Source organism: Triturus cristatus, chromosome 4_1, assembly GCF_964204655.1.
Source record: "Triturus cristatus chromosome 4_1, aTriCri1.1, whole genome shotgun sequence".
In the NCBI taxonomy this organism is placed as follows: Eukaryota; Metazoa; Chordata; class Amphibia; order Caudata; family Salamandridae; genus Triturus; species Triturus cristatus.
Genome location: NC_140585.1, coordinates 564,819,679 through 564,835,388, shown reverse-complemented (window position 1 = coordinate 564,835,388; position 15,710 = coordinate 564,819,679). Strand labels below are relative to the sequence as shown.

At 41.2% G+C, this 15,710-nt stretch overlaps 1 protein-coding gene across 1 annotated transcript in view; it reads left to right on the top strand.

Moving 5' to 3' along the window:
* The window catches only part of LOC146855235 (cadherin-related family member 4-like), a 767,858-nt gene that overhangs the window by 227,028 nt on the left and 525,120 nt on the right, over positions 1-15,710 (top strand). The window lies entirely within an intron of this gene.

Below are 15,710 nucleotides of genomic sequence, written 5' to 3'. Positions count from 1 at the left end.
GGTTAGACATGTCATGTTTCATTTAATTACGAGCTTATCGACCAGCTTGAGAAGCCCTAGGTGACTTCACATATTTCAGGCAAGTGACAAGCACTTCAGCACAACTAAAATACCTACACCATGATACACACTTATCACCACCCAGCGCACTATTTTTAAGCCACAGGTAACCCCTTCGTTTCCCCCGATACCTATCTATCCTGACTCACACACAAGTGTCCGCCTTACACCCACACTCCTTATATGTTCGTCTCGTATAACACGAGGTTTAGTCTCAACCGTAGAGGCTGAATTCCCAGTTCTTCGTATACTGCAGTTTCTCTTTGAACCGAAATTGTGCAATTTGTTTACAAGTTCTAGGCAGGAATGTCAGCTTCTTAGACTTTCTGCTTGCTTTTCCGACTGCGTGTCTACAATCGTAAACGATGCATACTTTTCTCTGAGGATTTTGCTTTTCTTCTCCTACTATTTCCATTTCTATAACTATAGCATCTCATGAACCCTGGTGTATCTGCTAATTCTCCTGGAAGTCTTTTGACTCCGTTCCAAGATGGCGCTTCCGTGCGTCCGTTTAGTTTGAAACACTTAGCTGATTGCATCTGTCCCCAATTGTCCGCTGTCTATGTCGAGCACTTCCGGTTTGTGTTCCGGTTTCTACCTTGAAATAGCATCCTCAAATTTGACTTTTTGTACCCATCTATCCCGTGAGGAGAATCGTCGGTTACTCTTGTCCCGAAGTACCTTTTAGGTAAGGTTTCCGCCACTGGTATTTGCGGTGGCCGAGCTATCCGTTAACTTCGGTCACGCGTTGATTCTAAAACCTCGCTTTCTTTACTTTCTCCGCAGCTCATTAAACATCTTTCTAGAGGTAAGATTTTTACCTGTTTGGAAACGCTCGTAAATTGTGAATACTGCACAAATCGTAATTCCCGTTAGCTCCATTTATTTCACACGGCACGTTTTGTTGATATCTTCCATTTATTCTCCACACAGCTCCTAAAAGCATCTCGTCAGAGGTAAGATTTTATCTCCTCGGGAACCAATATAATTGAGCACACTTATTTCATCCCAGGTTCTGTTAGCTTCATTAACCCCACATGGTTCGTTCTTTACATTTTCAGAATCACGAGGTTCCTCATAAACAGGTAAGCATGGATTTGGCAATTATCTGCTGTCATCTTTCACGTACACCTTACAGCCCCAGTTGTTGCTGACTTGGTCACATCTTTATCTTTTTCAGAGCACATTTAATAGCACACACGAACAGGTAACTCTTTTTGAGACACGCTTGTTCATCATTAGAGTTCTAGAGATTGAGCCCTAAGCAAATTGCACTCACCAGCAAAATGGTTTACTCTTTATTTTTCAGATTGGCCCCTGACGAAGGAACCGGCTGGTTCCGAAATGCATTGGGCATTTACATTTCTGTTGTGTTGTAATTTTGTTGCATTATCAAATGTTCATTACATGTAAATTGAAGTAATGTTACACATGATTCCTGTATGTAACCGAGTTCTTTATGCATACATGACATGAATTTGTTTTGGTACAAACCGCAATATCTTTACTCGCTGTTTTACATCCAAATATTGTGAAAAGTTCTAGAGAATGTCTTGTTTCTGTGTTGAAAATTAAACACATTATGCTTTCAAAAATTGTATAGTGTCAGATTAGACACTTTGTGAACAGTGCACAGTTATACACAGGCTCTCATCCTGTCAATATCTGGTCTCTATCACAGTAGGAGAGGACAAACTCCTACATAACTGTAGCACCGCTGTTTTTACTAACGGAGAACTATTGATAAAATTGGTTCAATACCGGAGTGCTCTCCCCACATAACCGCTGTTTCACCAGTTTTTTTGTCCACCAAGGAGAAGCACCCACCCGAACTAAAAATGTCGTTTGAATCCATAACGAACATAACAGACAACAGAGCAACTACTTTGGTTTATACCACAGATCAAGCATCTGAAATTTATTCCTTAATTCAGGAAGCAAAAAACATGGACACACACAGTGGCTCGATCTCGCAACAACTCAAGCAACTTGAATATCTAACCAGACGTCAACTCAACCAACAACTTCATGCTTCCACACTAGTACAGTATCACAAAGCCAAACGGATCCCCAGAGGACTACGACTTTCAATAAGACCCATGCTATTCCGTTTCCACCTGAACCCCACCTTCATGAACAAATGGTTCTCAATCCTCAACAAATGCTCCCTTGACCTGATTCTTCTTATCATCGAGGAGCTCTCCAAAACCATCAAGGATCTCGAACAAGAAATTAACACACTGAAAGAGGAACTTCAGACTAGGTTAGAACATGACACTTGGAGAATTAATCTAGAGGGCTTGAACATAAAACTAGACAAGTACAGTAGAGAATTACAAGAGGGGAAACTAAGGAAGTACAAAAGAGACACTATCGACTACAAGTTAAACGAGGTTTACACCTGGGCCGAAATATATGCACGCAAAAGATTTGAACCTCGTAAACCAAACACGCATTCATCAGAGGAAAGTTTGGTCTCAGATAAGGACATTTCTACATCTAGAATACCAGTGCAGCCGGGAACCTCGTCCTCTAACTTACAAACTCCAACCAAGGATGCTACTGAACAAGCCGATAAAACGAGCTCGGTGTCTTTTTTGTCCCCGGCCCCGGACCAAGGAATACCACCAGCCTTACAACCAGAGACACAAAGTGCAACAACAAGACCAGGCGAGGAAAGGGCAGGAAAATCGCTACGCAGCGGGAAGAACATTCCCTGATTATAAATATTTCATCAGTTAACATCACACCCCACCAAAAAGCAGTTTTGAATAGAGGCTTGTCTTTTGTTCCAACCAGTCATGCTAACCAATTGGAAATTGATGTTGCACTGTACAAGTTTATGCGGACATTACGCTTACGTCACTATTTTTCTAACATTGTGGCCACAGATGCAACCCCAGAAACCGGTAAACTGACGAAATTTAAGCCTCGCAGTACTTTCCAAGCCCCAGTGTCCCACAAGATGCTGGACACATTTGAGATCATGGTCAAAAAGGACATACAAAATTTGACTCTTCGCTCGAACACACACCAGAACCTGACGAATAAAGAAAGAATCACACTGAGAACCCTTGCAAATAACCCAGACATCACCATCCAACCCGCTGACAAGGGAGGAGCAATTGTCATAATGGACACAGAGTTCTACTTACAACAAGTCAACAATCACGTGAATGATCAATCTATATATTTACCATTACAAACCGATCCAACATCACAACTTGACACCATCTTACAAGACATCCTGAAAAAAGCATATGATTTAGGGTGGATCGATGAACAGACCAGACAGTTCCTCACTACACCAGATCCGCGCAGACCTCATCTCTACATGTTACCTAAAATACATAAAAATTTACAGCAACCACCTTTCAGACCTATTGTTTCAGGATGCGGTTCAATTTTTGACACCGTGGGCAAATATCTGGATCATTACCTGCAAAAGTTTGTGCAGAACTGGTGGTCATACACCAAGGATACCACAGACTTCCTCAAGAAACTTGAGCTGATTCAACCCAAAATCCAATCCACCTGGCTATTGTGCACCATCGACGTGGTGGCTCTCTACACTTCTATTCCTCACTCCACAGGTATGTAGGCAGTTGAATGGGCCCTTCTCCAACGCGAAGACATTGACACAGAAAAAGTTTTCATTTTACAACTACTACACTTTTGCCTTCATCACAGCTACTTCAAATGGAACGAACGATTCTACGCTCAACTCTCGGGAACCTCTATGGGTTTTCCGGGGGCCCCATCGTACGCCAACATCTTCATGGCTATGTTCGAACAGGAGTATATCATGGACATTCCCCAGTGGTGGTCAAACATCTACACATACTGCCGATACATTGATGACATCTTTTTGGTTTGGACTAACTCACAGCAACTCCTCGAACAAATGATAACCACTCTAAATTCCCACAATCCCAGGATTCAATTCACCCACAAAATCGACACACAGACCATCCAATATCTTGACGTCACCATCAACAAAAATTCAGATGGACATGGATTAACCACTACAGTCTAGACCAAACCCACAGATCGCAACAATGCGCTACAATTCTCCAGCTTCCACCCCAATAACCTCATCAACAATCTACCTTACTCCCAGTTCATTCGGATCAAACGTATCTGCTCAGACACATCTGACAGTACAGCTAAGATTAATGAATACAAAGAAAAATACCAGGAACGGGGGTACCCTCTCACTATTATTGATTCTTGTGCACAAAGAGCGATGGCAAAATCACGTGGAGAATTACTCACATCTGTCAGAAAAACAAACAAATCAAACATAGTGTTTTTATCTAAATACTCGACCAGTTCCACTGCTATCAAAAGAATCATTAATAAACGCTGGGAACTACTATCCAACGAAACGGATTTCAATAACATCTTCCGCGAATTGCCTCTGCATGCCTACACTAGGGGTCAAAATCTTCGTGAACTAATATCTTCTACGAAGAAACCCCACATCATCCGCACCAACAAAGGAACTTTGAAATGTCAAAACTGTTCGCATTGTAATAACATCATCCCAGGAAATATCTTAAAACATCCCACCACGGGCAAGGATGTTCTGCTCCGACACACCAGTGATTGCAACACCACAAATGTAATCTACGGGATTAAATGCCCGTGCGGTAAACTATATATTGGAAAAACCCAAAGGAAAATGAAAACACGACTTACAGAACACAAAAGTCGCATCAGAACTCAGAGCAAAAATTCACCTCTGGCGTCCCACTGGCACGAAGCATGCCACTCTATATCACAACTCAGATTCCAAATAATCGAACATGTGGAGCAACAACAAGGAGTCAATACCCACCTGAGACTCCTACAAAGGGAAATCTTTTGGATCAAACTTTTGGACACCATGGCACCAACTGGTCTTAATGACAGGTTAGACATGTCATGTTTCATTTAATTACGAGCTTATCGACCAGCTTGAGAAGCCCTAGGTGACTTCACATATTTCAGGCAAGTGACAAGCACTTCAGCACAACTAAAATACCTACACCATGATACACACTTATCACCACCCAGCGCACTATTTTTAAGCCACAGGTAACCCCTTCGTTTCCCCCGATACCTATCTATCCTGACTCACACACAAGTGTCCGCCTTACACCCACACTCCTTATATGTTCGTCTCGTATAACACGAGGTTTAGGCTCAACCGTAGAGGCTGAATTCCCAGTTCTTCGTATACTGCAGTTTCTCTTTGAACCGAAATTGTGCAATTTGTTTACAAGTTCTAGGCAGGAATGTCAGCTTCTTAGACTTTCTGCTTGCTTTTCCGACTGCGTGTCTACAATCGTAAACGATGCATACTTTTCTCTGAGGATTTTGCTTTTCTTCTCCTACTATTTCCATTTCTATAACTATAGCATCTCATGAACCCTGGTGTATCTGCTAATTCTCCTGGAAGTCTTTTGACTCCGTTCCAAGATAGCGCTTCCGTGCGTCCGTTTAGTTAGAAACACTTAGCTGATTGCATCTGTCCCACAATTGTCCGCTGTCTATGTCGAGCACTTCCGGTTTGTGTTCCGGTTTCTACCTTGAAATAGCATCCTCAAATTTGACTTTTTGTACCCATCTATCCCGTGAGGAGAATCGTCGGTTACTCTTGTCCCGAAGTACCTTTTAGGTAAGGTTTCCGCCACTGGTATTTGCGGTGGCCGAGCTATCCGTTAACTTCGGTCACGCGTTGATTCTAAAACCTCGCTTTCTTTACTTTCTCCGCAGCTCATTAAACATCTTTCTAGAGGTAAGATTTTTACCTGTTTGGAAACGCTCGTAAATTGTGAATACTGCACAAATCGTAATTCCCGTTAGCTCCATTTATTTCACACGGCACGTTTTGTTGATATCTTCCATTTATTCTCCACACAGCTCCTAAAAGCATCTCGTCAGAGGTAAGATTTTATCTCCTCGGGAACCAATATAATTGAGCACACTTATTTCATCCCAGGTTCTGTTAGCTTCATTAACCCCACATGGTTCGTTCTTTACATTTTCAGAATCACGAGGTTCCTCATAAACAGGTAAGCGTGAATTTGGCAATTATCTGCTGTCATCTTTCACGTACACCTTACAGCCCCAGTTGTTGCTGACTTGGTCACATCTTTATCTTTTTCAGAGCACATTTAATAGCACACACGAACAGGTAACTCTTTTTGAGACACACTTGTTCATCATTAGAGTTCTAGAGATTGAGCCCTAAGCAAATTGCACTCACCAGCAAAATGGTTTACTCTTTATTTTTCAGATTGGCCCCTGACGAAGGAACCGGCTGGTTCCGAAATGCATTGGGCATTTACATTTCTGTTGTGTTGTAATTTTGTTGCATTATCAAATGTTCATTACATGTAAATTGAAGTAATGTTACACATGATTCCTGTATGTAACCGAGTTCTTTATGCATACATGACATGAATTTGTTTTGGTACAAACCGCAATATCTTTACTCGCTGTTTTACATCCAAATATTGTGAAAAGTTCTAGAGAATGTCTTGTTTCTGTGTTGAAAATTAAACACATTATGCTTTCAAAAATTGTATAGTGTCAGATTAGACACTTTGTGAACAGTGCACAGTTATACACAGGCTCTCATCCTGTCAATATCTGGTCTCTATCACAGTAGGAGAGGACAAACTCCTACATAACTGTAGCACCGCTGTTTTTACTAACGGAGAACTATTGATAAAATTGGTTCAATACCGGAGTGCTCTCCCCACATAACCGCTTTAAATAGATAGACATTGAGGATATCAGACAGTGGCCCTACTAAGTGCTTCCTCTGAGGCCGCTGTCATGATTGCCACAGGGTAAGATGTTTGGAACCACAGTTGGGGTTATAAGCCATTGATTCGTATTCTGCTCAGAGATAGAAGGGGGGATGCCCATTTCACAATCCTTCCTATTTGCGAATCTAGGGGCAGCGTTATCTGATTTTCATGCAGGGCAAAGCAGCAAGGTTAGAATGAGCCGTATTTAACATATACAGCACATTCCTGCTCAAAGCCTGGGCTGGTGCATGGTGTGCTGCTTAGTGCCAAACACAGGCACCCTTTCTAGGGGGCCTGCATTGTAGGCAGGATTGATTCTGAGTAGAAAGCGACACCTTTTGCCCAAGAACAACCCTCGGAGGCATTTTCCTCTTCTTATGTGTGCTGCACATTGCAGCACACATTGAAAGAGGAAACAATGAGAATAACTAAAGATATTTGTCCTCATTGCACCTTTGGTGGGGAGGCGTACAACTCGAATGCATTCCCAAGTCTACCAGTGTTAGGAAATCTTTGAATGAGTGAGAATCCATGCTTGGATGCATGGAAACACCAACACTTCCGCCCACGGCACTCCTCCCCTTTACTTGATTTGTGAGTATTGCAACCATGTTATGTAATTTCTAGAGCAGTCTTGCTTTCGTTTTGATTAAAACACATTATAGATGGAGACCTTTAGCTTACTAACAAACTACATATTAAATAATAAAGCAATTTTAAAATACATCTAGTTTATAAATTATAGATATATATATCACCTACCCCAATTACAAATAAAGGATTCCGGAGAGAAACATAGATAAGTAAATCTGTTATGAAGACATTGTCTCCATTAAGTTTTTTCTACTGTTTGCTCACATTCATTTTATTCTTCAAATGTTGAATTCATCTTGGCAAATGCCTTTATTGTGAAAGGTCTGTCATCTATGCCAATACCCTAGTAAGTTTCTAGTACATCTACACCTTCTTATATCCAACTACTTCTACCTACAGGCTGGTACCATTACTTCTGCCAATACCCTAGTATACTATCCTGTCTATTAGTACAACTTACCTATTAACTCTACCTGTGCCTTACTACTGTAACCTCTGATTAGACCATACAAACTTTACACTCACCTATAGTGATGCTTTTATCACTGCTTACACCATATAACCTCTACTCCTGAATATACCCATGTGCCATTACCCTTAGCTATACCCTAGTACCTCTATCCATCACTGTGCCCTGGTACCTCATGCCCTCGCCTATATACCAGCACCTCTACTCCTACCTATACGCTAGATCCTCTATGCCTGTCTATTCCTAGTATCTCTAATCTCATCCACATCACACCATACTACATCTACCCCCAATTGTAATTTTACCCTTAGCTATACCCATTACCATTCATCAATACATTTACTCTACAATCACTACATATAACTATGTCTTAACACGTTTTACCTCTATCTCTGCCCTAGTACAAAGGGTCTCCAACCCATCTGCTCTCCTGGTCTATTCCCTAGGACATCTGCTCTTATCTAAACTCTTACACTTCTACCCCCTATATCTTTGTCTTGTTAGCATCGTTTGGGCTTTTGGTCTGGTTTTGATTCTTTTGAGCAGGAGGGCCATATTTTGCTTTCTTGTGGTTAGGCTGTAGGTGTCCGTGGCACCCGACCTCCTCTTAAGGAACATGTGCCTTTCCCACTTTGCCCTTTTCACCTTCTTTAATTTCTGTCATTTCCTTCTAATTGGTTTACCATCCGACTGCCTTTGAATATAAAACAGAGTTAGTCAATAAGGCCTCCAAAGAACAATAATTTTTGCAATGCTTATTTGCTACTTTTATTCGCTACTAGGCACTGCCTGTTGTACAGACGAAGAGGGCAGATTGACTGCTTGAAGTAAATTAACTTTCAATGCAACTCCATATGCTTTCTATGGCAAGAATATAAAGATTTTTCCAGGGCTTGTACTCTTTAGGCAGTGAAATTACAGATCATTGTACAACACAGCATTCACATCATCTATGTACACTGACACAGCATGTTCTCTTCATCAGTGAATCAGTAAAGCACTTGGATATCAAGTGGGCAGGCTGGGCGTCAGGAGCAACTCTGCTAAATGCCACTCATCAGGGGTTAGCCTACTGCACATGGGTTACTGTTACCGCAATACCTTTCTGAAATTTCATGTCACAGTATTCCAAGCATCACAAATCTGTCTTACGTGCGCCTAACCTCTAGACATTATTTGCCAGCACTGATTCTGAGCATTTCAACTAACAGTACAACATTTAGTTGCTGCTGGCCCTGCCCAGGGTCCAAGGCAGGTTAGCTGCTTGCCAGGGTAAAACGTATGGGCATCTGTCCTGCTTTCTACCAGTTTCCTGCAGTGTCCTGATGGTTATCCTGGTGTTGTGCGTAAGTGAATCGTTCCAAAGATGTGCACTCTTTTTTCAGGGTAATTCTTCCTTCCACCTTGTGGTCTCCTCACTACTGCATGCTGACCTGTCCAAGCCATGGAGAGAAAGGGAACTTCGGACTCAAGTGACTCCTTCTGACGTGTCAGGAGCATGACACAAAAGTAAAGAGTAGGGCGGCAACTCACTGGAGGTGAATGAGCTGTGAATAATCTAAGGGGCATATTATCAAGGTCCAGCGTTAAAATTATCGCCGCTTTATCGGCAGAAAACTGCCGCTAAAGCGGCGAAAGCGGGCTTGATAATATGCCGATGTGAATTCCCATAGAAGGCCATGTTGACACCAGAACATGGGCTTCTTAGGGAATTCACATCGGTATATTATCAAGACAATTATCGCCGCTTTAGAGGCAGTTTTCTGCCGATAAAGCGGCGATAATTTTAACGCCGGACCTTGATAATATGCCCCTAAGTGCGTTGGTGCTGAAAACACGACCAGGACAGCTCTATCTTTCTCAGTATGAATGTTGCCTGTTGTAGTAACTAAGTGTGTTTATATATTAGGTTGTATTATCAATATTACATTGTATGTTGTGTCCTCTTTAAGAAGCCAATGCTATGCTTAGTAACTGTGGAATGTTAAGATTCATTCTTGTGTTGGGAGTCTGTTGGAGCTGGCTGTTTCAGGCTGGCTCCTCATCCATGTAACCATTAAATAACTTAATCAAAATTATCTGAATCCTGGTCAATTACTACAGCTGTTGAAGGAACTAACCTAGGGGCATATTATCAAGCCAGGCGATAAAATTATCGCCGCTTTAGCGGCAGAAAACTACCGCTAAAACAGCGATAATGGGCTTGATAATATGCTCTATGGAATTCCAATTGAAGCCCATGCTAGATGTCCTTCACATTTAACATGGGCTTCAATTGGAATTCCATAGAGCATATTATCAAGCCCATTATCGCCGTTTTAGCGGCAGAAAACTGCCGCTAAAGCGGCGATAATTTTATCGCCTGACTTGATAATATGCCCCCTAGTCCGTGCAATCACTAAACATGCATCATATTTTATCCACAAAGAATGACACTGTCATTTGTTATGTTGCATGCATTGTGTGTGTTGTGTTGCCTGCAAGGGTCCTCACATGTTCAAAGGGCTAGGGGGAGCAATGCTGAGTAAGGGGACTTTTTAAATTGGATTTTACAAGATCCTCTCACCGCTGCAGGCAGGGGCTGGGTTTAGGAGCAGCCAGCTGCTTTCGGGATGGGATGCATTACACAGTCTCTGTCACATCAAAATGCACACCTGATTATTTTATCATCGCTCAGAATTAATTTTGGACACTTCCTCTGTTTAAAAATGTATATCTGGTTACCTGAAAACATAAATAAGAGGTTGTATAATAAGGATGATATTGTGCATAACAATGAAGTATGCAAACAGTAAATGGGTCTCAGCAGAAAGTGTTCACCGTATTTTTCTGTGACTCAAACCAGCTTCACTTTCCTGCCTAAGAATGTCTTAGTTTCTTGTTTACCATTATGATGGAAGGTTCAGTTAGCATAACACCTAGCACCCCTGGTATTTTAAGAGTTATTCTTTAGTATGCTTGATTTGGGGACAGGAAGAGTAGATAAGAATAGGAAGAGAGGCCAAAGGAGCAGAGAGAGGGACAACAGAAAAAGGGCACTGGGTGGGTAAAGAAGGAAGACAAGAGGGGTGGGATTTTGTAGGGCTGAAAGAAGAGGAAAGATTGAAGAGGGAGGACAGCAGAGCTAGAAAAATAGAGATGGAGGCTTATAGGAAGTAGAGCCAAGAAGAGTATCATGAAGAAAGGAAAGGTAGAATGAGAGAAATAGGAGAGGTAAATATTAGTCAAGGGGGATAAAGAGAAAAAAGGTGTGTGGGATGCGGACTGGAGAGGAGAGGAGGGGGCTGACAAAGGAAGAGATACAGAAGAAGAAGTTCCAAAGTGAAGGATGGAAAGAGGAGAATAAAGTCAAGATTTTCCTGGTCTGAAACAATAAGAACAGTGTGGATATTGCCTGTGAGGCACCATCTCAGGCCACATGGGAGACAGTAGTTTATGTGGCCTGAATTAGGCATGGGTTGTAATGGAGAATGTTCCGGTTTCTAAAAGTAGCTTCATTAGGAGGAAAACTCCCCAGTGGCTCTTCCTTGACCATAGATATAGTATGGTGAAGGAAGTACCATTGATAGATTCTCCTCCAGTTTTAGTGCCTCCTGCAGAGATAGGATTTTTAATCACCTCCCAGCTCTACACCAGACCCTTGGCTTGCCCACTACCACAGGCAGAACAAAGCTCCTTCACCTCCCTGGCTCATCTTTGGAAGTGTGCGGAGCTCATGTGTGGAGCTCAACACACTCTCAGTACAAGGACAGCAAGCCATTTAGAGTCTATTAGGATTGGTCCACATTTGAAAATGTCAGGAACCTCAGCAGGAGACAGGCTTTGAATGTTGTTCTGCTTATTTATTTTGGACAGGTTGTGACTGTTACTCTTCACCTATCCTGGTCCAAAACCTTTCACCAGAACCGCACCCAAAGATATACAGTTAAAGAATATTTTATATATCCACCTGCCATAAGGACATCTGGAGCACTTTGGCTGATTTCAGACAGTATCAAGACTATTACATTCCACAGAAGTGGGCATTTCAGATATTTATCTAATTACAAAAGCATAACTACTTTTTCTACTTAATGTGTCACTTAAAGTCACACACACACAGACAATGGACTTTCATTGATAAATGCAAGGACATATGCAGTAAGAGATGCGAACACATATGTGAATAGAAAGCTTGCAGCTATGCAGGGTTTAATCTATCGTTTATTTAGAGCCTGGGTTTCCCACTCTCCCATTTCCTTGCGTACCACATGCAGAGAGCTAAACATCACCTGCCAAGCTGCTGAACCAGAGTGAGCAACATAGGTCCCTGATTCTCTCATGTCTAATGCTTTCTATATCTATCTTTAATTGAACGAAAACTCCTCATAGATATACCAGCATGTGTCGCAAAACGTGTCTGGTATGTGCACTTCTTTCTTCAGTAGACTAAATATCTAACAGAAACTTTTTTATTCTCTTTCACATACCCTTTCAACACAGGCACAAAAACATGAGACATAAAATACCTTTAGATACCCTATATATGCAAAATTGCCCACTTACTGGGTGAACTGATGAAGAAAGATTTGTGGTCTCACACACAAACACACGTGCTGCATAATGATAAACTTTCCAAATGACATTCAATAATTCTTCCAAATTTCTTGCTGACATCTCCTGGTGAAGCAAACTGCATTGTTGACAACGTAACTTATTTGTATCTGAGGAAGCATATGTGAAGTAGTGAAAGAATACAACCGTATAATTGAAAAATGTTTTAATCGTCAAGTGAACATAGTCTCTTCAAATACATTTCTATACATAATATGTTTCTCACCAAACACACTATTTTATGAGCGAGTCTAATTACATCTCTCCAATTTGTTCATAACAAACGTACCTGTTGCGTCATCGGATCTTACCACGAGTAGCTGACAGCTCTAAGACACAACATGAGTTCCTCCTGAAACTACAGCACATGTTTGAATCATCATCATCTGGAAGCCAGCACGCCAATCAAATTACGTGATTCATGCAAATTCATGCAAATCACCTCAACATGGTTAATCATCGGTTTCTGGTGTTGGTGAATGCTAAGCACACCCTCAGTGTTGTTAATTGTATTGGTTCCCACTGCAGAGTCAGATGTTGACCTAGTTGCCCTTAGTGTTTAAGTAAACTCTTTCATGAGTCTCTATTTAGGAGCAAAAATTTAGATTATGAGAGCTACCTTCTCTACAAGTACCAACAAAGATCTTAGGATATGGCATCCTCCACCACCATGACTGCACAGACGGGTGTCATTTAGGGGTTATCAGAGGTGAACATAACATGTAATAACCTTTTCTCCTCCTTTAGAGGCCTGTGCTTGCCTTTGTGACACCTTAATCCAGATTAGTAGCATAAGACAGAGCAGCAACCAAACTGGGAGAGAGGACCCGAATGCCATATCTACTAAGGTATGGTGTTGCTGCTCTCAGAGTGAGCAACATAGGTCCCTGATTCTCTCATGTCTAATGCTTTCTATATCTATCTTTAATTGAACGAAAACTCTTCATAGATATACCAGCATGTGTCGCAAAACGTGTCTGGTATGTGCACTTCTTTCTTCAGTAGACTAAATATCTAACAGAAACTTTTTTATTCTCTTTCACATACCCTTTCAACACAGGCACAAAAACATGAGACATAAAATACCTTTAGATACCCTATATATGCAAAATTGCCCACTTACTGGGTGAACTGATGAAGAAAGATTTGTGGTCTCACACACAAACACACGTGCTGCATAATGATAAACTTTCCAAATGACATTCAATAATTCTTCCAAATTTCTTGCTGACATCTCCTGGTGAAGCAAACTGCATTGTTGACAACGTAACTTATTTGTATCTGAGGAAGCATATGTGAAGTAGTGAAAGAATACAACCGTATAATTGAAAAATGTTTTAATCGTCAAGTGAACATAGTCTCTTCAAATACATTTCTATACATAATATGTTTCTCACCAAACACACTATTTTATGAGCGAGTCTAATTACATCTCTCCAATTTGTTCATAACAAACGTACCTGTTGCGTCATCGGATCTTACCACGAGTAGCTGACAGCTCTAAGACACAACATGAGTTCCTCCTGAAACTACAGCACATGTTTGAATCATCATCATCTGGAAGCCAGCACGCCAATCAAATTACGTGATTCATGCAAATTCATGCAAATCACCTCAACATGGTTAATCATCGGTTTCTGGTGTTGGTGAATGCTAAGCACACCCTCAGTGTTGTTAATTGTATTGGTTCCCACTGCAGAGTCAGATGTTGACCTAGTTGCCCTTAGTGTTTAAGTAAGCTCTTTCATGAGTCTCTATTTAGGAGCAAAAATTTAGATTATGAGAGCTACCTTCTCTACAAGTACCAACAAAGATCTTAGGATATGGCATCCTCCACCACCATGACTGCACAGACGGGTGTCATTTAGGGGTTATCAGAGGTGAACATAACATGTAATAACCTTTTCTCCTCCTTTAGAGGCCTGTGCTTGCCTTTGTGACACCTTAATCCAGATTAGTAGCATAAGACAGAGCAGCAACCAAACTGGGAGAGAGGACCCGAATGCCATATCTACTAAGGTATGGTGTTGCTGCTCTCAGAGTGAGCAACATAGGTCCCTGATTCTCTCATGTCTAATGCTTTCTATATCTATCTTTAATTGAACGAAAACTCCTCATAGATATACCAGCATGTGTCGCAAAACGTGTCTGGTATGTGCACTTCTTTCTTCAGTAGACTAAATATCTAACAGAAACTTTTTTATTCTCTTTCACATACCCTTTCAACACAGGCACATAAACATGAGACATAAAATACCTTTAGATACCCTATATATGCAAAATTGCCCACTTACTGGGTGAACTGATGAAGAAAGATTTGTGGTCTCACACACAAACACACGTGCTGCATAATGATAAACTTTCCAAATGACATTCAATAATTCTTCCAAATTTCTTGCTGACATCTCCTGGTGAAGCAAACTGCATTGTTGACAACGTAACTTATTTGTATCTGAGGAAGCATATGTGAAGTAGTGAAAGAATACAACCGTATAATTGAAAAATGTTTTAATCGTCAAGTGAACATAGTCTCTTCAAATACATTTCTATACATAATATGTTTCTCACCAAACACACTATTTTATGAGCGAGTCTAATTACATCTCTCCAATTTGTTCATAACAAACGTACCTGTTGCGTCATCGGATCTTACCACGAGTAGCTGACAGCTCTAAGACACAACATGAGTTCCTCCTGAAACTACAGCACATGTTTGAATCATCATCATCTGGAAGCCAGCACGCCAATCAAATTACGTGATTCATGCAAATTCATGCAAATCACCTCAACATGGTTAATCATCGGTTTCTGGTGTTGGTGAATGCTAAGCACACCCTCAGTGTTGTTAATTGTATTGGTTCCCACTGCAGAATCAGATGTTGACCTAGTTGCCCTTAGTGTTTAAGTAAGCTCTTTCATGAGTCTCTATTTAGGAGCAAAAATTTAGATTATGAGAGCTACCTTCTCTACAAGTACCAACAAAGATCTTAGGATATGGCATCCTCCACCACCATGACTGCACAGACGGGTGTCATTTAGGGGTTATCAGAGGTGAACATAACATGTAATAACCTTTTCTCCTCCTTTAGAGGCCTGTGCTTGCCTTTGTGACACCTTAATCCAGATTAGTAGCATAAGACAGAGCAGCAACCAAACTGGGAGAGAGGACCCGAATGCCATATCTACTAAGG